Source organism: Triticum aestivum, chromosome 1D (genome assembly GCF_018294505.1).
Source record: "Triticum aestivum cultivar Chinese Spring chromosome 1D, IWGSC CS RefSeq v2.1, whole genome shotgun sequence".
In the NCBI taxonomy this organism is placed as follows: domain Eukaryota; kingdom Viridiplantae; phylum Streptophyta; class Magnoliopsida; order Poales; family Poaceae; genus Triticum; species Triticum aestivum.
This window is the reverse complement of record NC_057796.1, coordinates 4,479,150-4,498,740: the sequence shown is the minus strand read 5'-3', so window position 1 is coordinate 4,498,740 and position 19,591 is coordinate 4,479,150.

Sequence of the window (19,591 nt, the reverse complement as noted above, 5' to 3'; positions counted from 1 at the left end):
GAACCTCACCCTCACCGGGCAACGTGACCCACCCCAGGAAGTGGTGCCGGCAAAGCACACCAAGGACCTGGTTGGGCCTACGGACACCAGAGGCATGTATCACACTCCTGCATTAATTTGAAGAAACGTGAAGGCAAAATGTTAAAAAAAGAGTAAATGCACTTACTTCTTGTTGGGGAACGTAGTAATTTCAAAAAAAATTCTTACGAACACGCAAGATCATGGTGATGCATAGCAACGAGAGGGGAGAGTGTTGTCCACGTACCCTCGTAGACCGAAAGCGGAAGCGTTAACACAACGCGGTTGATGTAGTCGTACGTCTTCACGATCCGACCGATCAAGTACCGAACGTACGGCACCTCCGAGTTCAGCACACGTTCAGCTCGATGATGTCCCTCGAACTCCGATCCAGCCGAGTGTTGAGGGAGAGTTTCGTCAGCACGACGGCGTGGTGACGATGATGATGTTCTACCGACGCAGGGCTTCGCCTAAGCACTGCTACGATATTATCAAGGTGTAATATGGTGGAGGGGGGCACCGCACACGGCTAAGAGATCAATAGATCAATTATTGTGTCTATGGGGTGCCCCCTGCCCCCGTATATAAAGGAGCAAGGGGGAGGCCGGCCGGCCCTTGTTGGCACGCCAAGAGGAGGAGTCCTCCTCCTAGTAGGAGTAGGACTCCCCTCTTTCCTACTCCTACTAGGAGGGGGAAAGGAAGGGGGAGAGGGAGAAGGAAAGGGGGGCGCCGCCCCCCCTCTCCTAGTCCAATTCGGACCAGAGGGGGAGGGGCGCGCGGCCCCTCTCTCTCCACTAAGGCCCATAAGGCCCATTACTTCTCCCGGGGGGGTTCCGGTAACCCTCCGGCACTCCGGTTTTCTCCGAAATCACCCGGAACATTTCCGGTGTCCGAATATAGTCGTCCAATATATCAATCTTTATGTCTCGACCATTTCGAGACTCCTCGTCATGTCCGTGATCACATCCGGGACTCCGAACAACCTTCGGTACATCAAAACATATAAACTCATAATATAACTGTCATCGTAACGTTAAGCGTGCGGACCCTATGGGTTCGAGAACTATGTAGACAAGACCGAGACACGTCTCCGGTCAATAACCAATAGCGGAACATGGATGCTCATATTGGCTCCCACTGAAGGAAATATGCCCTAGAGGCAATAATAAAGTTATTATTTATTTCCTTATATCATGATAAATGTTTATTATTCATGCTAGAATTGTATTAACCGGAAACATAATACATGTGTGAATACATAGACAAACAGAGTGTCACTAGTATGCCTCTACTTGACTAGCTCGTTGATCAAAGATGGTTATGTTTCCTAGCCATAGACATGAGTTGTCATTTGATTAACGGGATCACATCATTAGGAGAATGATGTGATTGACTTGACCCATTCCGTTAGCTTAGCACTCGATCGTTTAGTATGTTGCTATTGCTTTCTTCATGACTTATACATGTTCCTATGACTATGAGATTATGCAACTCCCGTTTACCGGAGGAACATTTTGTGTGCTACCAAACGTCACAACGTAACTGGGTGATTATAAAGGTGCTCTACATGTGTCTCCAAAGGTACTTGTTGGGTTGGCGTATTTCGAGATTAGGATTTGTCACTCCGATTGTCAGAGAGGTATCTCTGGGCCCACTCGGTAATGCACATCACTATAAGCCTTGCAAGCATTGTAACTAATGAGTTAGTTGCGGGATGATGTATTACGGAACGAGTAAAGAGACTTGCCGGTAACGAGATTGAACTAGGTATCGAGATACCGACGATCGAATCTCGGGCAAGTAACATACCATTGACAAAGGGAACAATGTATGTTGTTATGCGATCTGACCGATAAAGATCTTCGTAGAATATGTAGGAATCAATATGAGCATCCAGGTTCCACTATTGGTTATTGACCGGAGAGGTGTCTCGGTCATGTCTACATAGTTCTCGAACCCGTAGGGTCCGCATGCTTAACGTTACGATGACAGTTATATTATGAGTTTATATGTTTTGATGTACCAAAGGTTGTTCGGTGTCCCGGATGTGATCACGGACATGACGAGGAGTCTCGAAATGGTCGAGACATAATGATTGATATATTGGAAGCCTATGTTTGGACATCGGAAGTGTTCCGGGTGAAATCGGCATTTTTCCGGAGTACCGGGAGGTTACCGGAACCCCCCGGTAACTTAATGGGCCTTATTGGGCCTAGGTGGAAGAGAGGAGAGGAGGCCAGGGCAGGGCCGCGTGCCCCTTCCCCCCACCCCCCAGTCCGAATAGGACAAGGAGAGGGGGGCGGCGCCCCCCCGTCCTTCCTCCCCTCCACCTCTTCCCCCTTCCTCTCCTAGTCCAACATGGAAAGGGGGGAGTCCTACTCCCGGTAGGAGTAGGACTCCTCCTGGTGCGCCTCTACCTCCTAGGCCGGCGGCCTCCCCCTTGCTCCTTTATATACGGGGCAGGGGGCACCTCTCGACACACAATTGATCTACGATCTTTTAGCCGTGTGCGGTGCCCCCCTCCACCACATTACACCTCGATCATATCGTAGCGGTGCTTAGGCGAAGCCCTGCGTCGGTAGAACATCATCATCGTCACCACGCCGTCGTGCTGACGAAACTCTCCCTCAACACTCGGCTGGATCGGAGTTCGAGGGACGTCATCGAGCTGAACGTGTGCTGAACTCGGAGGTGCCGTGCGTTCGGTACTTGATCGGTCGGATCGTGAAGACGTACGACCACATCAACCGCGTTGTGTTAACGCTTCCGCTTTCGGTCTACGAGGGTACGTGGACAACACTCTCCCCTCTCGTTGCTATGCATCACCATGATCTTGCGTGTGCGTAGGAATTTTTTTGACATTACTACGTTCCCCAACACCCACATATTCTACGAAGATCTTTATCGGTCAGACCGCATAACAACATACGTTGTTCCCTTTGTCATCGGTATGTTACTTGCCCGAGATTCGATCGTCGGTATCTCAATACCTAGTTCAATCTCGTTACCGGCAAGTCTCTTTACTCGTTCCGTAATACATCATCTTGCAACAAACTCTTTAATTGCAATGCTTGCAAGTCTTAAGTGATGTGCATTACCGAGAGGGCCCAAAGATACCTCTCCGACAATCGGAGTGACAAATCCTAATCTCGAAATACGCCAACCCAATAAGTACCTTTGGAGACACCTGTAGAGCACCTTTATAATCACCCAGTTACGTTGTGACGTTTGGTAGCACACAAAGTGTTCCTCCGGTAAACGGGAGTTGCATAATCTCATAGTCATAGGAACATGTATAAGTCATGAAGAAAGCAATAGCAACATACTAAACGATCAAGTGCTAAGCTAACGGAATGGGTCAAGTCAATCACATCATTGTCCTAATAATGTGATCCCGTTAATCAAATGACAACTCATGTCTATGGCTAGGAAACATAACCATCTTTGATCAACGAGCGAGTCAAGTAGAGGCATACTAGTGACACTCTGTTTGTCTATGTATTCACACAAGTATTATGTTTCCCGTTAATACAATTCTAGCATGAATAATAAACATTTATCATGAAATAAGGAAATAAATAATAACTTTATTATTGCCTCTAGGGCATATTTCCTTCAGTCTTCCACTTGCACTAGAGTCAATATTCTAGATTACACAGTAATGATTCTTACACCCATGGAGCCTTGGTGTTGATCATGTTTTGCTCGTGGAAGAGGCTTAGTCAACGCGTCTGCAACATTCAGATCCGTATGTATCTTGCAAATCTCTATGTCTCCCACCTGGACTAAATCCCGGATGGAATTGAAGCGTCTTTTGATGTGCTTGGTTCTCTTGTGAAATCTGGATTCCTTTGCTAAGGCAATTGCACCAGTATTGTCACAAAAGATTTTCATTGGACCCGATGCACTAGGTATGACACCTAGATCGGATATGAACTCCCTCATCCAGACTCCTTCATTTGCTGCTTCCGAAGCAGCTATGTACTCCGCTTCACACGTAGATCCCGGCACGACGCTTTGTTTAGAACTGCACCAACTGACAGCTCCACCGTTCAATGTAAACACATATCCGGTTTGCGATTTAGAATCGTCCGAATCAGTGTCAAAGCTTGCATCGACGTAACCATTTACGATGAGCTCTTTGTCACCTCCATAAACGAGAAACATATCCTTAGTCCTTTTCAGGTATTTCAGGATGTTCTTGACCGCTGTCCAGTGATCCACTCTTGGATTACTTTGGTACCTTCCTGCTAGACTTATAGCAAGGCATACATCAGGTCTGGTACATAGCATTGCATACATGATAGAGCCTATGACTGAAGCATAGGGAACATCTTTCATCTTCTCTCTATCTTCTGCAGTGGTCGGGCATTGAGTCTTACTCAATTTCGCACCTTGTAACACACGCAAGAACCCTTTCTTTGCTTGATCCATTTCGAACTTTTTCAAAACTTTGTCAAGGTATGTGCTTTGTGAAAGTCCAATTAAGCGTCTTGATCTATCTCTATAAATCTTGATGCCCAATATATACGCAGCTTCACCGAGGTCTTTCATTGAAAAACTCTTATTCAAGTATCCCTTTATGCTGTCATGAAATTCTATATCATTTCCAATCAGCAATATGTCATTCACATATAATATCAGAAATGCTACAGAGCTCCCACTCACTTTCTTGTAAATACAGGCTTCTCCAAAAGTCTGTATAAAACGAAATGCTTTGATCACACTATCAAAGCGTTTATTCCAACTCCGAGAGGCTTGCACAAGTCCATAAATGGATCGCTGGAGCTTGCACACTTTGTTAGCTTCCTTTGGATCGACAAAACCTTCCGGTTGCATCATATACAATTCTTCTTCCAGAAATCCATTCAGGAATGCAGTTTTGACATCCATTTGCCAAATTTCATAATCATAAATTGCGGCAATTGCTAACATGATTCGGACAGACTTAAGCATCGCTACGGGTGAGAAGGTCTCATCATAGTCAATCCCTTAAACTTGTCGAAAACCTTTCGCAACAAGTCGAGCTTTATAGACAGTAACATTACCGTCAGCGTCAGTCTTCTTCTTGAAGATCCATTTATTTTCAATGGCTTGCCGATCATCGGGCAAGTCAACCAAAGTCCATACTTTGTTCTCATACATGGATCCCATCTCGGATTTCATGGCCTCAAGCCATTTTGCGGAATCTGGGCTCACCATCGCTTCTTCATAGTTCATAGGTTCGTCATGGTCTAGTAACATAACCTCCAGAACAGGATTACCGTACCACTCTGGTGCGGAACTTACTCTGGTTGATCTACGAGGTTCAGTAATAACTTGATCTGAAGTTTCATGATCATTATCATTAACTTCCTCACTAACTGGCGTAGGTGTCACAGAAACTGGTTTCTGTGACGAACTACTTTCCAATAAGGGAGCAGGTACAGTTACCTCATCAAGTTCTACTTTCCTCCCACTCACTTCTTTCAAGAGAAACTCCTTCTCCAGAAAATTTCCGAATTTAGCAACAAAAGTTTTGCCTTCGGATCTGTGATAGAAGGTGTACCCAATAGTCTCCTTTGGGTATCCTATGAAGAAACATTTCTCCGATTTAGGTTCGAGCTTATCAGGTTGAAGTTTTTTCACATAAGCATCGCATCCCCAAACTTTAAGAAACGACAACTTTGGTTTCTTGCTAAACCACAGTTCATAAGGCGTCGTCTCAACGGATTTTGATGGTGCCCTATTTAACGTGAATGCAGACGTCTCTAAAGCATAACCCCAAAATGATAGCGATAAATCAGTAAGAGACATCATAGATCGCACCATATCTAGTAAAGTACGATTACGACGTTCGGACACACCATTACGTTGTGGTGTTCCGGGTGGCGTGAGTTGCGAAACTATTCCGCGTTGTTTCAAATGTAGACCAAACTCGTAACTCAAATATTCTCCTCCACGATCTGATCGTAGAAACTTTATTTTCTTGTTAAGATGATTTTCAACTTCACTCTGAAATTCTTTGAACCTTTCAAATGTTTCAGACTTATGTTTCATTAAGTAGATATACCAATATCTGCTCAAATCATCTGTAAAGGTGAGAAAATAACGATATCCGCCACGAGCCTCAATATTCATCGGACCACATACATCTGTATGTATGATTTCCAACAAATCTGTTGCTCTCTCCATAGTTCCGGAGAACGGTGTTTTAGTCATCTTGCCCATGAGGCATGGTTCGCAAGTACCAAGTGATTCATAATCAAGTGGTTCCAAAAGTCCATCAGTATGGAGTTTCTTCATGCGCTTTACACCGATATGACCTAAACGGCAGTGCCACAAATAAGTTGCACTATCATTATCAACTCTGCATCTTTTGGCTTCACTATTATGAATATGTGTATCACTACTATCGATCAACAAAAATAGACCACTCTTCAAGGGTGCATGACCATAAAAGATATTACTCATATAAATAGAACAACCATTATTCTCTGATTTAAATGAATAACCGTCTCGCATCAAACAAGATCCAGATATAATGTTCATGCTTAACGCTGGCACCAAATAACAATTATTTAGGTCTAAAACTAATCCCGAAGGTAGATGTAGAGGTAGCGTGCCGACCGCGATCACATCGACTTTGGAACCATTTCCCACGCGCATCGTCACCTCGTCCTTAGCCAATCTTCGCTTAATCCGTAGCCCCTGTTTCGAGTTGCAAATATTAGCAACAGAACCAGTATCAAATACCCAGGTGCTACTGCGAGCATTAGTAAGGTACACATCAATAACATGTATATCACATATACCTTTGTTCACCTTGCCATCCTTCTTATCCGCCAAATACTTGGGGCAGTTCCGCTTCCAGTGACCAGTCTGCTTGCAGTAGAAGCACTCAGTCTCAGGCTTAGGTCCAGACTTGGGTTTCTTCTCCTGAGCAGCAACTTGTTTGCTGTTCTTCTTGAAGTTCCCCTTCTTCTTCCCTTTACCCTTTTTCTTGAAACTAGTGGTCTTATTGACCATCAACACTTGATGCTCCTTTTTGATTTCTACCTCCGCAGCCTTTAGCATTGCGAAGAGCTCGGGAATCGTCTTATCATCCCTTGCATATTATAGTTCATCACGAAGCTCTTGTAGCTTGGTGGCAGTGATTGAAGAATTCTGTCAATGACGCTATCATCCGGAAGATTAACTCCCAGTTGAATCAAGTGATTGTTATACCCAGACATTTTGAGTATATGCTCACTGACAGAACTATTCTCTTCCATCTTGCAGCTGTAGAACTTATTGGAGACTTCATATCTCTCAATCCGGGCATTTGCTTGAAATATTAACTTCAACTCCTGGAACATCTCATATGCTCCATGACGTTCAAAACGTCGTTGAAGACCCGGTTCTAAGCCGTAAAGCATGGCACACTGAACTATCGAGTAGTCATCAGCTTTGCTCTGCCAGACGTTCATAACATCTGGTGTTGCTCCTGCAGCAGGCCTGGCACCCAGCGGTGCTTCCAGGACGTAATTCTTCTGTGCAGCAATGAGGATAATCCTCAAGTTACGGACCCAGTCCGTGTAATTGCTACCATCATCTTTCAACTTTGCTTTCTCAAGGAACGCATTAAAATTCAACGGAACAACAGCACGGGCCATCTATCTACAATTAACATAGACAAGCAAAATACTATCAGGTACTAAGTTCATGATAAATTCAAGTTCAATTAATCATATTACTTAAGAACTCCCACTTAGATAGACATCCCTCTAATCCTCTAAGTGATCACGTGATCCATATCAACTAAACCATGTCCGATCATCACGTGAGATGGAGTAGTTTCAACGGTGAACATCACTATGTTGATCATATCTACTATATGATTCACGCTCGACCTTTCGGTCTCCGTGTTCCGAGGCCATATCTGTTATATGCTAGGCTCGTCAAGTTTAACCTGAGTATTTCGCGTGTGCAACTGTTTTGCACCCGTTGTATTTGAACGTAGAGCCTATCACACCCGATCATCACGTGGTGTCTCAGCACGAACAACTTTCGCAACGGTGCATACTCAGGGAGAACACTTATACTTTGATAATTTAGTGAAGGATCATCTTATAATGCTACCGTCAATCAAAGCAAGATAAGATGCATAAAAGATAAACATCACATGCAATCAAAATAAGTGATATGATATGGCCATCATCATCTTGTGCTTGTGATCTCCATCTCCGAAGCACCGTCATGATCACCATCGTCATCGGCGTGGCACCTTGATCTCCATCGAAGCATCGTTGTTGTCTCACCAACTATTGCTTCTACGACTATCGCTACCGCTTAGTGATAAAGTAAAACAATTACATGGCGATTGCATTGCATACAATAAAGCGACAACTATATGGCTCCTGCCAGTTGCCGATAACTCGGTTACAAAACATGATCATCTCATACAATAAAATTCAGCATCATGTCTTGACCATATCACATCAAAACATGCCCTGCACAAACAAGTTAGACGTCCTCTACTTTGTTGTTGCAAGTTTTACGTGGCTGCTACGGGCTTAGCAAGAACCGTTCTTACCTACGCATCAAAACCACAACGATAGTTTGTCAAGTTGGTGCTGTTTTAACCTTCGCAAGGACCGGGCGTAGCCACACTCGGTTCAAATAAAGTGAGAGAGACAGACACCCGCCGGTCACCTTTAAGCAACGAGTGCTCGCAACGGTGAAACCAGTCTCGCGTAAGCGTACGCGTAATGTCGGTCCGGGCCGCTTTATCTCACAATACCGTCGAACCAAAGTATGACATGCTGGTAAGTAGTATGACTTATATCGCCCACAACTCACTTGTGTTCTACTCGTGCATAACATCAACGCATAAAACCAGGCTCTGATACCACTGTTGGGGAACGTAGTAATTTCAAAAAATTTCCTACGAACACGCAAGATCATGGTTATGCATAGCTACGAGAGGGGAGAGTGTTGTCCACGTACCCTCGTAGACCGAAAGCGGAAGCGTTAACACGACGCGGTTGATGTAGTCGTACGTCTTCACGATCCGACTGATCAAGTACCGAACGCACGGCACCTCCGAGTTCAGCACACGTTCAGCTCGATGACGTCCCTCGAACTCCGATCCAGCCGAGTGTTGAGGGAGAGTTTCGTCAGCACGATGGCGTGGTGACGATGATGATGTTCTACCGACGCAGGGCTTCGCCTAAGCACTGCTACGATATTATCAAGGTGTAATATGGTGGAGGGGGGCACCGCACACGGCTAAGAGATCAATAGATCAATTGTTGTGTCTATGGGGTGCCCCCCTGCCCCCGTATATAAAGGAGCAAGGGGGAGGCCGGCCGGCCCTTGTTGGCGCGCCTGGAGGAGGAGTAGGACTCCCCTCCTTCCTACTCCTACTAGCAGGGGGAAAGGAAGGGGAGAGGGAGAAGGAAAGGGGGCGCCGCCCCCCCTCTCCTAGTCCAATTCGGACCAGAGGGGGAGGGGGCGCGCGGCCCCTCCTGGCTGCCCCACTCTCTCTCACTAAGGCCCATAAGGCCCATTACTTCTCCCGGGGGGGTTCCGGTAACCCTCCGGCACTCCGGTTTTCTCCGAAATCACCCGGAACATTTCCGGTGTCCGAATATAGTCGTCCAATATATCAATCTTTATGTCTCGACCATTTCAAGACTCCTCGTCATGACCGTCATCACATCTGGGACTCCGAACAACCTTCGGTACATCAAAACATATAAACTCATAATATAACTGTCATCGTAACGTTAAGCGTGCGGACCCTACGGGTTCGAGAACTATGTAGACATGACCGAGACACGTCTCCGCTCAATAACCAATAGCGGAACCTGGATGCTCATATTGGCTCCCACATATTCTACGAAGATCTTTATCAGTCAGACCGCATAACAACATACATTGTTCCCTTTGTCATTGGTATGTTACTTGCCCGAGATTCGATCGTTGGTATCTCAATACCTAGTTCAATCTCGTTACCGGCAAGTCTCTTTACTCGTTCCGTAATACATCATCTTGCAACAAACTCTTTAGTTGCAATGCTTGCAAGGCTTAAGTGATGTGCATTACCGAGAGGGCCCAGAGATACCTCTCCGACAATCGGAGTGACAAATCCTAATATCGAAATACGCCAACCCAACAAGTACCTTCGGAGACACCTGTAGAGCACCTTTATAATCACCCAGTTACGTTGTGACGTTTGGTAGCACACAAAGTGTTCCTCTGGTAAACGGGAGTTGCATAATCTCATAGTCATAGGAACATGTATAAGTCATGAAGAAAGCAATAGCAACATACTAAACGATCGAGTGCTAAGCTAACGGAATGGGTCAAGTCAATCACATCATTCTCCTAATGATGTGATCCCGTTAATCAAATGACAACTCATGTCTATGGCTAGGAAACATAACCATCTTTGATCAACGAGCTAGTCAAGTAGAGGCATACTAGTGACACTCTGTTTGTCTATGTATTCACACACGTATTATGTTTCCGGTTAATACAATTCTAGCATGAATAATAAACATTTATCATGATATAAGGAAATAAATAATAACTTTATTATTGCCTCTAGGGCATATTTCCTTCACTTCTCCCCATTAGGCTCAATCAACCACCTCGGTCGCGGGTCGCCGGCACGGACGGGAGCTTTGTACCACCACGCTGGTAGACCTTCTTGCCCCCCTCAACCAGCTCGCCCACGCAATAGTTATCGTCATAAAAGGTGTCCTCACCACCATCAGCATGGCCACTAGTCTCCGGAGTCACGTGGGACGAAGACTCTGGGACCCGAGTCTCGTCGGACGTAGGCTCGGCGACCCGAGGCTCGTCGGCCCGAGGCTCGTGGACCGGAGTCCGAGACGGGTCCACCTAAGGCGGAGCACTCCGGTGGTCCGGAGAATCAGCTGGGGGTGGCAGCGTTGAAGGCGGAACAACCTTCCTACCTCTCCCACTGCCACGTCCACCTCGAGCTGCACCACTCTTCGTCTTCCCCTGACCTCTCCCGACCGAAGATGAAGCACCCGCCGGTGTCTGCATGCTATCTACCAGCGCTCTCTGAAGGTGCTAAGGTGGAATAATAGCACCCCTCCCAGCACGCGCGAGGAAGGAGGCTCGGAGCACTCTCGACCCACGCCCACCATCTGTCAACACCTGCTTTGACAAAGAGTAAACGAAATTAGTACAACATAAACATAAAAAAATAAGTGTGTATCATCATCATGAACATAATAAAAAATTGAATACATAATAACATGAACTAATTAATAATATATATATATATACATAATAATAATTGAATACTTGACCTAACTCATAATTCCCAAATATATGACCCCGTCGGCCTCTGGAAGGCCGAAGAGCACCTTTTTCGGGAGGTGTCGGGGGTCGGGGTGTCGGGGGTGTCGTGTCGGTGTCGGGGGTGCCGTGTCACGGTGTCGGGGTGTTGTTTCGGGGTCGGGGTGCTGTGTCGTGGTCGGGGGTGCCGTGTCCAGGTCTCGGGGTGTCGTTGGTGTCGTGTCGGGGTGTTGTGTCGAGGTCGGGGGTGCCGTGTCGGGGTCGGGGTGCTGTGTCGGGGTCGTGGGGTTGGGGTGTCGTGTTGGGGTCGGGGTGTTGGGGTCAGGGGTGCCGTGTCGGGGTCTCGGGTTGTCGTGTCGGGGTCGGGGTGCTGTGTCGGGGTCGTGGGGTTGGGGTGTCGTGTTGGGGTCGGGGTGTTGGGGTCAGGGGTGCCGTATCGGGGTCTCGGGGTGTCGTGTCGGGGGTCGGGGGTCGGTGGTGTCGTGTCGGGGTGCTGTTTCGGGATCGGGGTGCCGTGTCGGTGTCGGGGTGCTGTGTCGGGGTCGCGGTGTCGGGGTATCGAGGCGGGGTCGCGGTGTCGTGTCGGGGTCGGGGTGTCGGGTGTCGTGGTCGGCATGGCAAATCCTCTACCCCTCAACCCCTCGGCGACCCTCGACCCCTCGACCCCTTTTCCCCTCGACCCTCGACCCCTCGACACCTCGATCCTCGACCCCTAGACCCTCGACTCCTTTTCCCCTCGATCCTCGACCCCTCAACCACTCGGCGACCCTCTTTTCCCTCGGCGACCCTCTTTTTCTACTTTTCCTACTTCTTTTTTCCATCTTCTACTTCTACTTCTTTTTTTTCATCTCCACTTCTACTTCTTTTTCTTCTTCTTCCTTCTTTTCCTTCTTCCTGTTGTCTTCTTTTGTTCTTCATTTTCCTTATTTTCGTTCTTCCTCTTGTCCTCTTTTTCTTCTTCAACTAATCAACCTAAATCAAATAATTAACCTAAATCAACTAACGTAAAATCTGCTAACCTAAAATCAACTAAAATAAAATCAACTAAAATCTATTAACCTAAAATATACTAATCTACTAAGACTCAGGTTGTTAGTATCACGCAAACGCTATCAGAATTCAGGATGTATGTCCAGGAGGCCATTGAACGGCACCAAAGATACAGTCTTCATTCTTGCAGCACATTGAAGCGTAGGCTGGTGCCCGTTGACCCTATGCTTCCAATTCCAACACAGTCTGATGAAGAAGTTGTGCACATCGTAGTCGATGGTTGGATGAATGAGTTTATCAACTAACTGGTGGCTGAAGAAGGGGAGGATCTACAGCAGCAGCAGCAGCTCAAGGTGGTAGCTGTTCTTGGACCTTCATGTGTGGGTAAAAATACACTTGCCAAATTATTGTACAGTAGAATTGGGAAGCAATATCATTGTCGTGCTTTCATTCCGGTGTCCAAGAAACCTGGTATGAAGAGGATTTTCTGTGACATTCTCTCGCAACTCCAGCTTCCGGACCACCCACGGGATTTTAAGGAGACTGACCTCATTGATAATATCAAGAAATATCTGCGAAAGAAAAGGTACTACCGTTTTTCCTACTACAAAATGTCGCCATAAAACCCTAGTTAATATGCCCCCTCAATTTTGTCATGTTGCAGGTATCTGAATATTATTAATGATTTGTGGGAAACATCAGTATGTGATATACTCCCTCCATTCCTTTATCTAAGGTGTATTATTTTTTAGCACGGTGACCAAGGCACATAATTATGCACTAGTTAGGACAAAATTACCCTTTTCTAATATGTAGATTAGCGGCAAGTAAATCATTTAGGCTAGGAAAGGAAGAGGTACACACAATTGGGAGAGAGATAGTTTCCTTTTCTTTCTCTACAAGGAGAGATACATGCAATCAGGGGAGAGATGCTTTCCTTTTTCTGGAGGGCCAAAATCGAAATTACGAGGGATTATAACAAATGCACCTTACAATGTGGAATTTTATTAAAAAACAAATACACCTTATATAAAGGAATGGAGGGAGTAATTAATCAAGCTTTTCCCAAGGGTGGACATGGCAGCGGAATAGTAACAACTACACAGATCGAAGACATTGCAGTAGCATGTTGTTGTTATCACTCAGAGCATGTCTTCGAAATGAAACCTCTAGATGATGATCACTCAAAAAAGCTAACCTAAAATCTAATAACCTAAAATCTACTAACCTAAAATATAAAAATCTAACCTACAATCTAAATCAACGAATTAACCTAAATCAACTAACTAATTAACCTAAATCTCCTTTTTTTTTGACTATGTACAGTAGGGTAAAACACCCCACTGCTAACCTAAATCAACTAATTAACGTAATCAACTAATTAACCTAAGACACCCCACTGCTAACCTAAATCAATCTAAATCAACTAATTAACCTAAATAAAAAAAGAAAAAAAGAACGAGAAAAGGGAAGAAACCTCACCAGGGGGTCGGAGCGCCAGGCGGGGGGGCGCCGGGCGCAGGGGCGGCGGGGGGGCAGGGGCGGTTGGGTTGGCGGCGGGCACGGGGACGGCGGGCATGGGGGCGACGCGGGTGAGGTGAGGGAGAGAGAGAGGCGGGAGGGGTGGGGCGCGGGGCCGACCATTTTTTAGTTAGGTTGAATTTCTTTGCCGTCTGCTAGCAAACGACAAAGAGCGTAGCTATTGGGTGGGGCCGGGGGGGCAACCGTTAGGTTGGTACGCTCTTTGTCGTCTGCTAGCGGACGGCAAAGAAGTTTTGCCGTCTGCTAGCTGACGGCAAAGAAAGTGACCGTTAGGTCGATCTCGTTAGTGGGCCACCCTCCCTCGTTGCCGTCTGCTAGCAGACGGCAAAGCTTCTATGTCATCCGCTAGCAGACGGCAAAGAGCTTGCTGACGGCAAATATGATCTTTGCCGTCAGCTCTTTCTTTACCGTCAGTTTTCTCTAAGCTGATGGCAAAGACCTTCTTTGCCGTCAGCCAGCTGACTGCAAAGAGCTGGCTGATGGCAAAGATCCTGATTCCAGTAGTGAATCTCTAACCAATGATAAGATAACAAGACTAGGCCTACAATCAATTTTAATAGTCAACTGTGTCCCTAGTCACATTATTCCAATCCAGCTATATTTATGCGTGCTCATCACCAGCTCACCTTGTTTGAAATAAACCCAATTATGTTTCATTTTTGCAAGAAAGCACCGCATTTATATTAAATGACTTCGAACATCCCGGAAAACAGATCGTCGATGTGGTCTAGTGCATCGCAGGTGGCAATTATGAACAGGAAGAAATTGCGAAAATTAAGGTAGTTGTTAGCGGCGGGATCTAGTTTGAAGGTGGTGTAGGAATGGATGTTGGTTTTATGGACGGTAACGGGGGCCTAGAGTTAGGAAAAAGGATTGAGAGGGTAATAACAGAGAGCACCAGCTACAGTATTGAGGGCGCCATGGAGCTGAGAAACTGGGAGAGCTGTGGGTGGTTTGCATCGGAAGGTTTGACACCCTCTGGTTCTGAAGAAGAAGAAAAATAATACCACAGGCCTGCAAAGTAAACCAACATATGGAATTAAGAAGCAATTTAACAATACTTAGTGGGCAATCTCCGTGGCAACCATCAAAATATTGCTATGCTGCTAAGGAATTATTTCTTTGAATAAGCTCGGTACTAGTTGTAATAGTTGCATGTTGTCTAATATGTGACGTTGGTAAGAAATTGCGGCCAGGAAAGTATAGCATCTTAATTATCATATTACCAAGACCTGAAGATCTATACAACTTTGAAGCCTTAAAAGGAGCCCTTGCCTATTTTTTCTTAGAAATTGGACCAACGCTGTCGCCTAGGGATTAATTTAGTAGTAATTCCTCTGTATTTTTTCATCGATATATAGCAATAGGGCTGTGTATATGTTGAGTGCACACAATCTTGTTTCACTTTTCTTTGCTGGAAGTAAGCTGTTTTATGTACTTGGTCAGCTATCTCAAATCAATGATAAGATCGTAAGACTGGGCCTACTATATATTTTCGAAGTCAACTGCGCCGCTAGTCAGATGTGTACCACAATACAGTTATATATATCATGCTCAGCACGAGTGCACCTTGTTTTAAAGCAACCCAGTCATAAGAATGAATGTTAGTTCAAACATATTTGTCAAAGAACACTCGTTTATACACTTTAGGTCTGACTTTATGCCCCCATGGGTTAATACATTCATGAGTGTGTTTTCTTCATGTAACTGGCACGGGGTGTTACTGAATATAACTTTATTATTTATTACATTTCTTAGCATGCTTTCTATCATGAAACTAGCGGTATTGCCTGCTCATATGCTCGGCAAGACTTTCATTTGTCAATTTAAATTTGGAAACTATATTTTGACATTTTAAAATATTTCTTAACAATTTGTAATATGTATCACTAGTAGAGTAATGGGATTTAGTCCCGATTGGCGACGGCCTTTAGTCCTGGGTCAGCAACTTTAGTTCATAATGGAACTACAAGTTAGATGCATGCCCCACACATTCTAGGGAGTGTGATTGTGCTGTGCGAAACCTTCTAGGAGCTTCATACCAAGAACTTCGACGGAGATATTTTCAAAGTAAATTTCGACAAGGCGTAAGCCAAAGTGAGGTGGCTCGGTACTAGTGAACCATCAGCGGTGGCGGAGAAGGGCATTGAGATGTCACGGATGAACATGAGTGGAGCCACTATCATCACACGCCCTAGGCTAGCCCCTAGGTATAGTGTCCTATAGTGCTACAAAATAGCTACAATGAACAAAGTGTTTCTTCTGCATGCCCCAGGTGGTGGCCCGGGCTGGCTGGGCATGACGCCACCCTAGCCGATGAACCTTCAACGTCGGCAAGGCCAGGGTGGGTTGGAAGGCGGATGGCGTCTAGGAGCATAGATGATTGTGGCCGACGGCGACATTCCAATAGCGGCACACATTCAGAGCATAATGTTGTCACCTTTCCCTTTTAGGGAATGAAATGTTTTCACTTGCTTAATAGCGTTAAGTAAGTGTTGTCTCTATGTTTTAATTGAAACTGCCCATTGAGAGGGTATCATCGAGCCATCGGCTCCTCTCATAAGCTTCTTAAGCTTAAGTAGTTATTGAACAGACCCGCAAAAAAATTAGTTATTGAACATTTTTTGTTTTACTGAAACGAAACAAATTAACATAATTTTTTGGTAAAGGAATTATTCTAGTTTTTAGTAGAAAATGGAATCTATTAACACACTACGCGCCCTAGATTTGAAGCCTCCCGGCGTGTCGATAACTGTGGTGTCGGCGGAGGCCCGCCTGTAAGGATGTGGTATCATTGGTTGAGGGTTCATATTTTTCTTTTCATTTTATTATCTTCTTGTTGTTTTCCTGATATATTTTTTTACTTTTCATTCCTTTTTTACATTTTAATTCACCCACATTTCTTAAAACTTATGCTCAGAATATTCTGTAAATTCATGAACATTTTTAATATTCAAGAACATTTTTAAATTTGTGAAGTTTATCACGAATTACTAATACTTTCTGAAATTTATGATTTTTATAAATCCAAAGCATTTTTCAATTTATGATTTTTAAAATTGGAACATGTTCAAAAATCCAAGATTTTTCAAAATCGGTGAACTCTTATGATTTAATGAACTTCTTCAAAAAAAACAGTAGACTAATTTTAATAATATAGCAGTAGAGTGAGCAGAACGAAAATGCTAATTTAGCGAGTGGAGCCAGGCAGGCAGCCGAGCTGACCGAGCGGGAGCTTCATGGGCCAGCCCATGCGAATGTAACGAAATTCCATGATTTCAGCCTAGAATAGCAGCTTTTGACGGGCTAACAAGCAGGCCCAAATGTGTAAGGACATCACAACCATGCATAGAAACACATCGCTCTCCTCCCATCACTAGTAGTAGCACCGCAAACGTGACATATGACAAAAAATGCCATCAGAGCATAATTAAACCCATGCCAACACAGATAAAATCAAAAATGAAGAAACAATCGCAAACGTGCGAGAGAGAAAAACAACAGTCCCATGAGTGAAGAACGGCGCGGCGAAGAGTGGATGTCCGGGCACATGGAAATGTACAGCCATGGCTATGCACATGAGTGGATGTCGTTGCATGGTGATCTGGCTGGCGTAAGTGGTTTATTCATGGTAAGTGGGGGGTGGCAACACATGGTGACTTCAGTTTGGTGGTGCTCTTCAAATACAGGATCTCGAGTTCCAGAGTGGAAACTAGCCCAGGCCTTCATTGATTGTACGTTGCAATGGAGATGTTTTGACATTGTTCCCTTGTTGGAGACATTGTTTTGAGATTGCTCGGAAGTCCTATTCAGGTTGAAAACTCATAATCTGGCCTCTATTAGATCGGTGACAATAGTGATCATCCCTTACCTAGAGGTGTCGTTGTTGGAGAACCTTTCTCATAGTTCGGATTGTTCCATTGGCGCTGGTGCGTGCCATTGATCGCTTCAACATGAATTTTGTAGGTCCTATCTTTTGTTAATAACTAGATAATACCCTGCGCGTTGCCGCGGAAATTTTTTAAGCATATAAAACATACATGAGTAGATCCATCCCAATAATTATGTTTTCAAGTGTAACAGATAATATAGCGTAGTTTATCATAAAAAAGATAATATCATGCATGTTTCCAAAGGTAATATAATCGTAGCTACTGCTGAGGGGCACAAATTTTATGTTAGAGATAAAATACGCTATAATATACTGTACATGCTGAGTTGAACTTACCTTATCTTCTCTGTTACATACCTCCAAATTTCTGCAATAAAAAACCAAGAAAATGACCCCCTGATATATACAGGGTCTTGATTTCATACAGAGGTAGACCGAAGGTCAGCCCAATAATAAATCAAATGAATGGCGGGACAATGATGAAGTGGTAAGCAAAGCACGCATGCCTTTTTTTCTGAGCTGTACGTATGTAATATGGATTGAGAAAGGGAGAAGACAATACGCGAGAGCACTCTTCAGGATAGAATTTACATGCATGCAGGCACGTAGATCCAAAGGCTTACAAAGATACTCGTATGCAAATGCTACGGACAATGGATACTGGAGCATGAGGCGATGGGAGAACCTGCTCGTCGCTCGGCTCGGATGTCAAACGCTCCTGGCTTTGAATTCACTCAACTTGCATGCGATCCGATCTCAGCCGCGCACGGCTCGCCTCTTCGTCGTCCAGATCACCGCCTTCTTCTCCTCCCACCGTCTACAGAAGCGGCAGCTCTCCGGCCTCAACATCGCTTGGCGGCATGGGTGACGGCGGCAGCGCGGCCCGTCACTGCTGCCCCATCCTCTTCCTCCGCGACACGACGCTGCTGTTCCTAGTGCATCTCTTGAGCGTACCAAATAAAGCAGAAGGGGAAGTCGACTTGTTAGTACAAACTGTGAATGGGGGAAGGGGAAAAGACAACAGGCGCTGAGATACATTGTTGAAGTCAAGTTCCGTGCTGCAAGTATTTTTCAGTTTCCTTCAGTAAGCTTGGTTCAGAAAGTAGTAGTTTACGTTGCTGAGATACGTTTCCTAGCTCTGAATAATAAAACTGTACACTTGTTCAGAAAGTAGTAGTTTCAGGCCAAGTCGTTTTTCTCTTGTAGTGCCAGAAACGTATTGTGTTTACGTTGCGGCAAGATTAGCGGATCAGTGAGTTTAGTGGTTGGCCACGATCTGATTGCGTGGGATGGCGCGTGATAGAAGGATCGTGGGCGATCTTATCGGGCTGTCTATTGGGGATAGCTCTGTCTTCTGAATAAAAGAAAGAAGTCCAGAAAAGACGCAGTTAAGGCGTCGCAAAATCTCTCGCGTTTGTCTCTGTGTTCATCTCCTCCTCTTCTGGTCTAAAAATCTGACATACATGACTTCTGGATTGCCTTCTCTGTACGCTGCATTTTACTTATATATATGGAAGATTACTGGGAGCGGAAGAGTGCTTTCTCAAGTGGGACCTACCAGATTAAAATAGTAGTGGGTTGTGTCTTTGGTAAAATCCATAACTGAAGGCTAATTAGGTGGGGAGAGGAATAGTTGATGGATGTATGGTTAACTGCTGCGCGGGATCCACTGGGACGAAGAGGGGCTCGACCGGTGATTTATACAGCTGGAGGGAGGGCCGGCGGCCGTATGGGATGCGGGATGACCGACTGCGGGTGAGGAAAACAGTTTTCTTTTCCACGGTAGGGAATAAGACTGATTGGCTGTTTTTGAAACCTAAATAATGACGTGGCACATCGCTGATGTGGACAGTT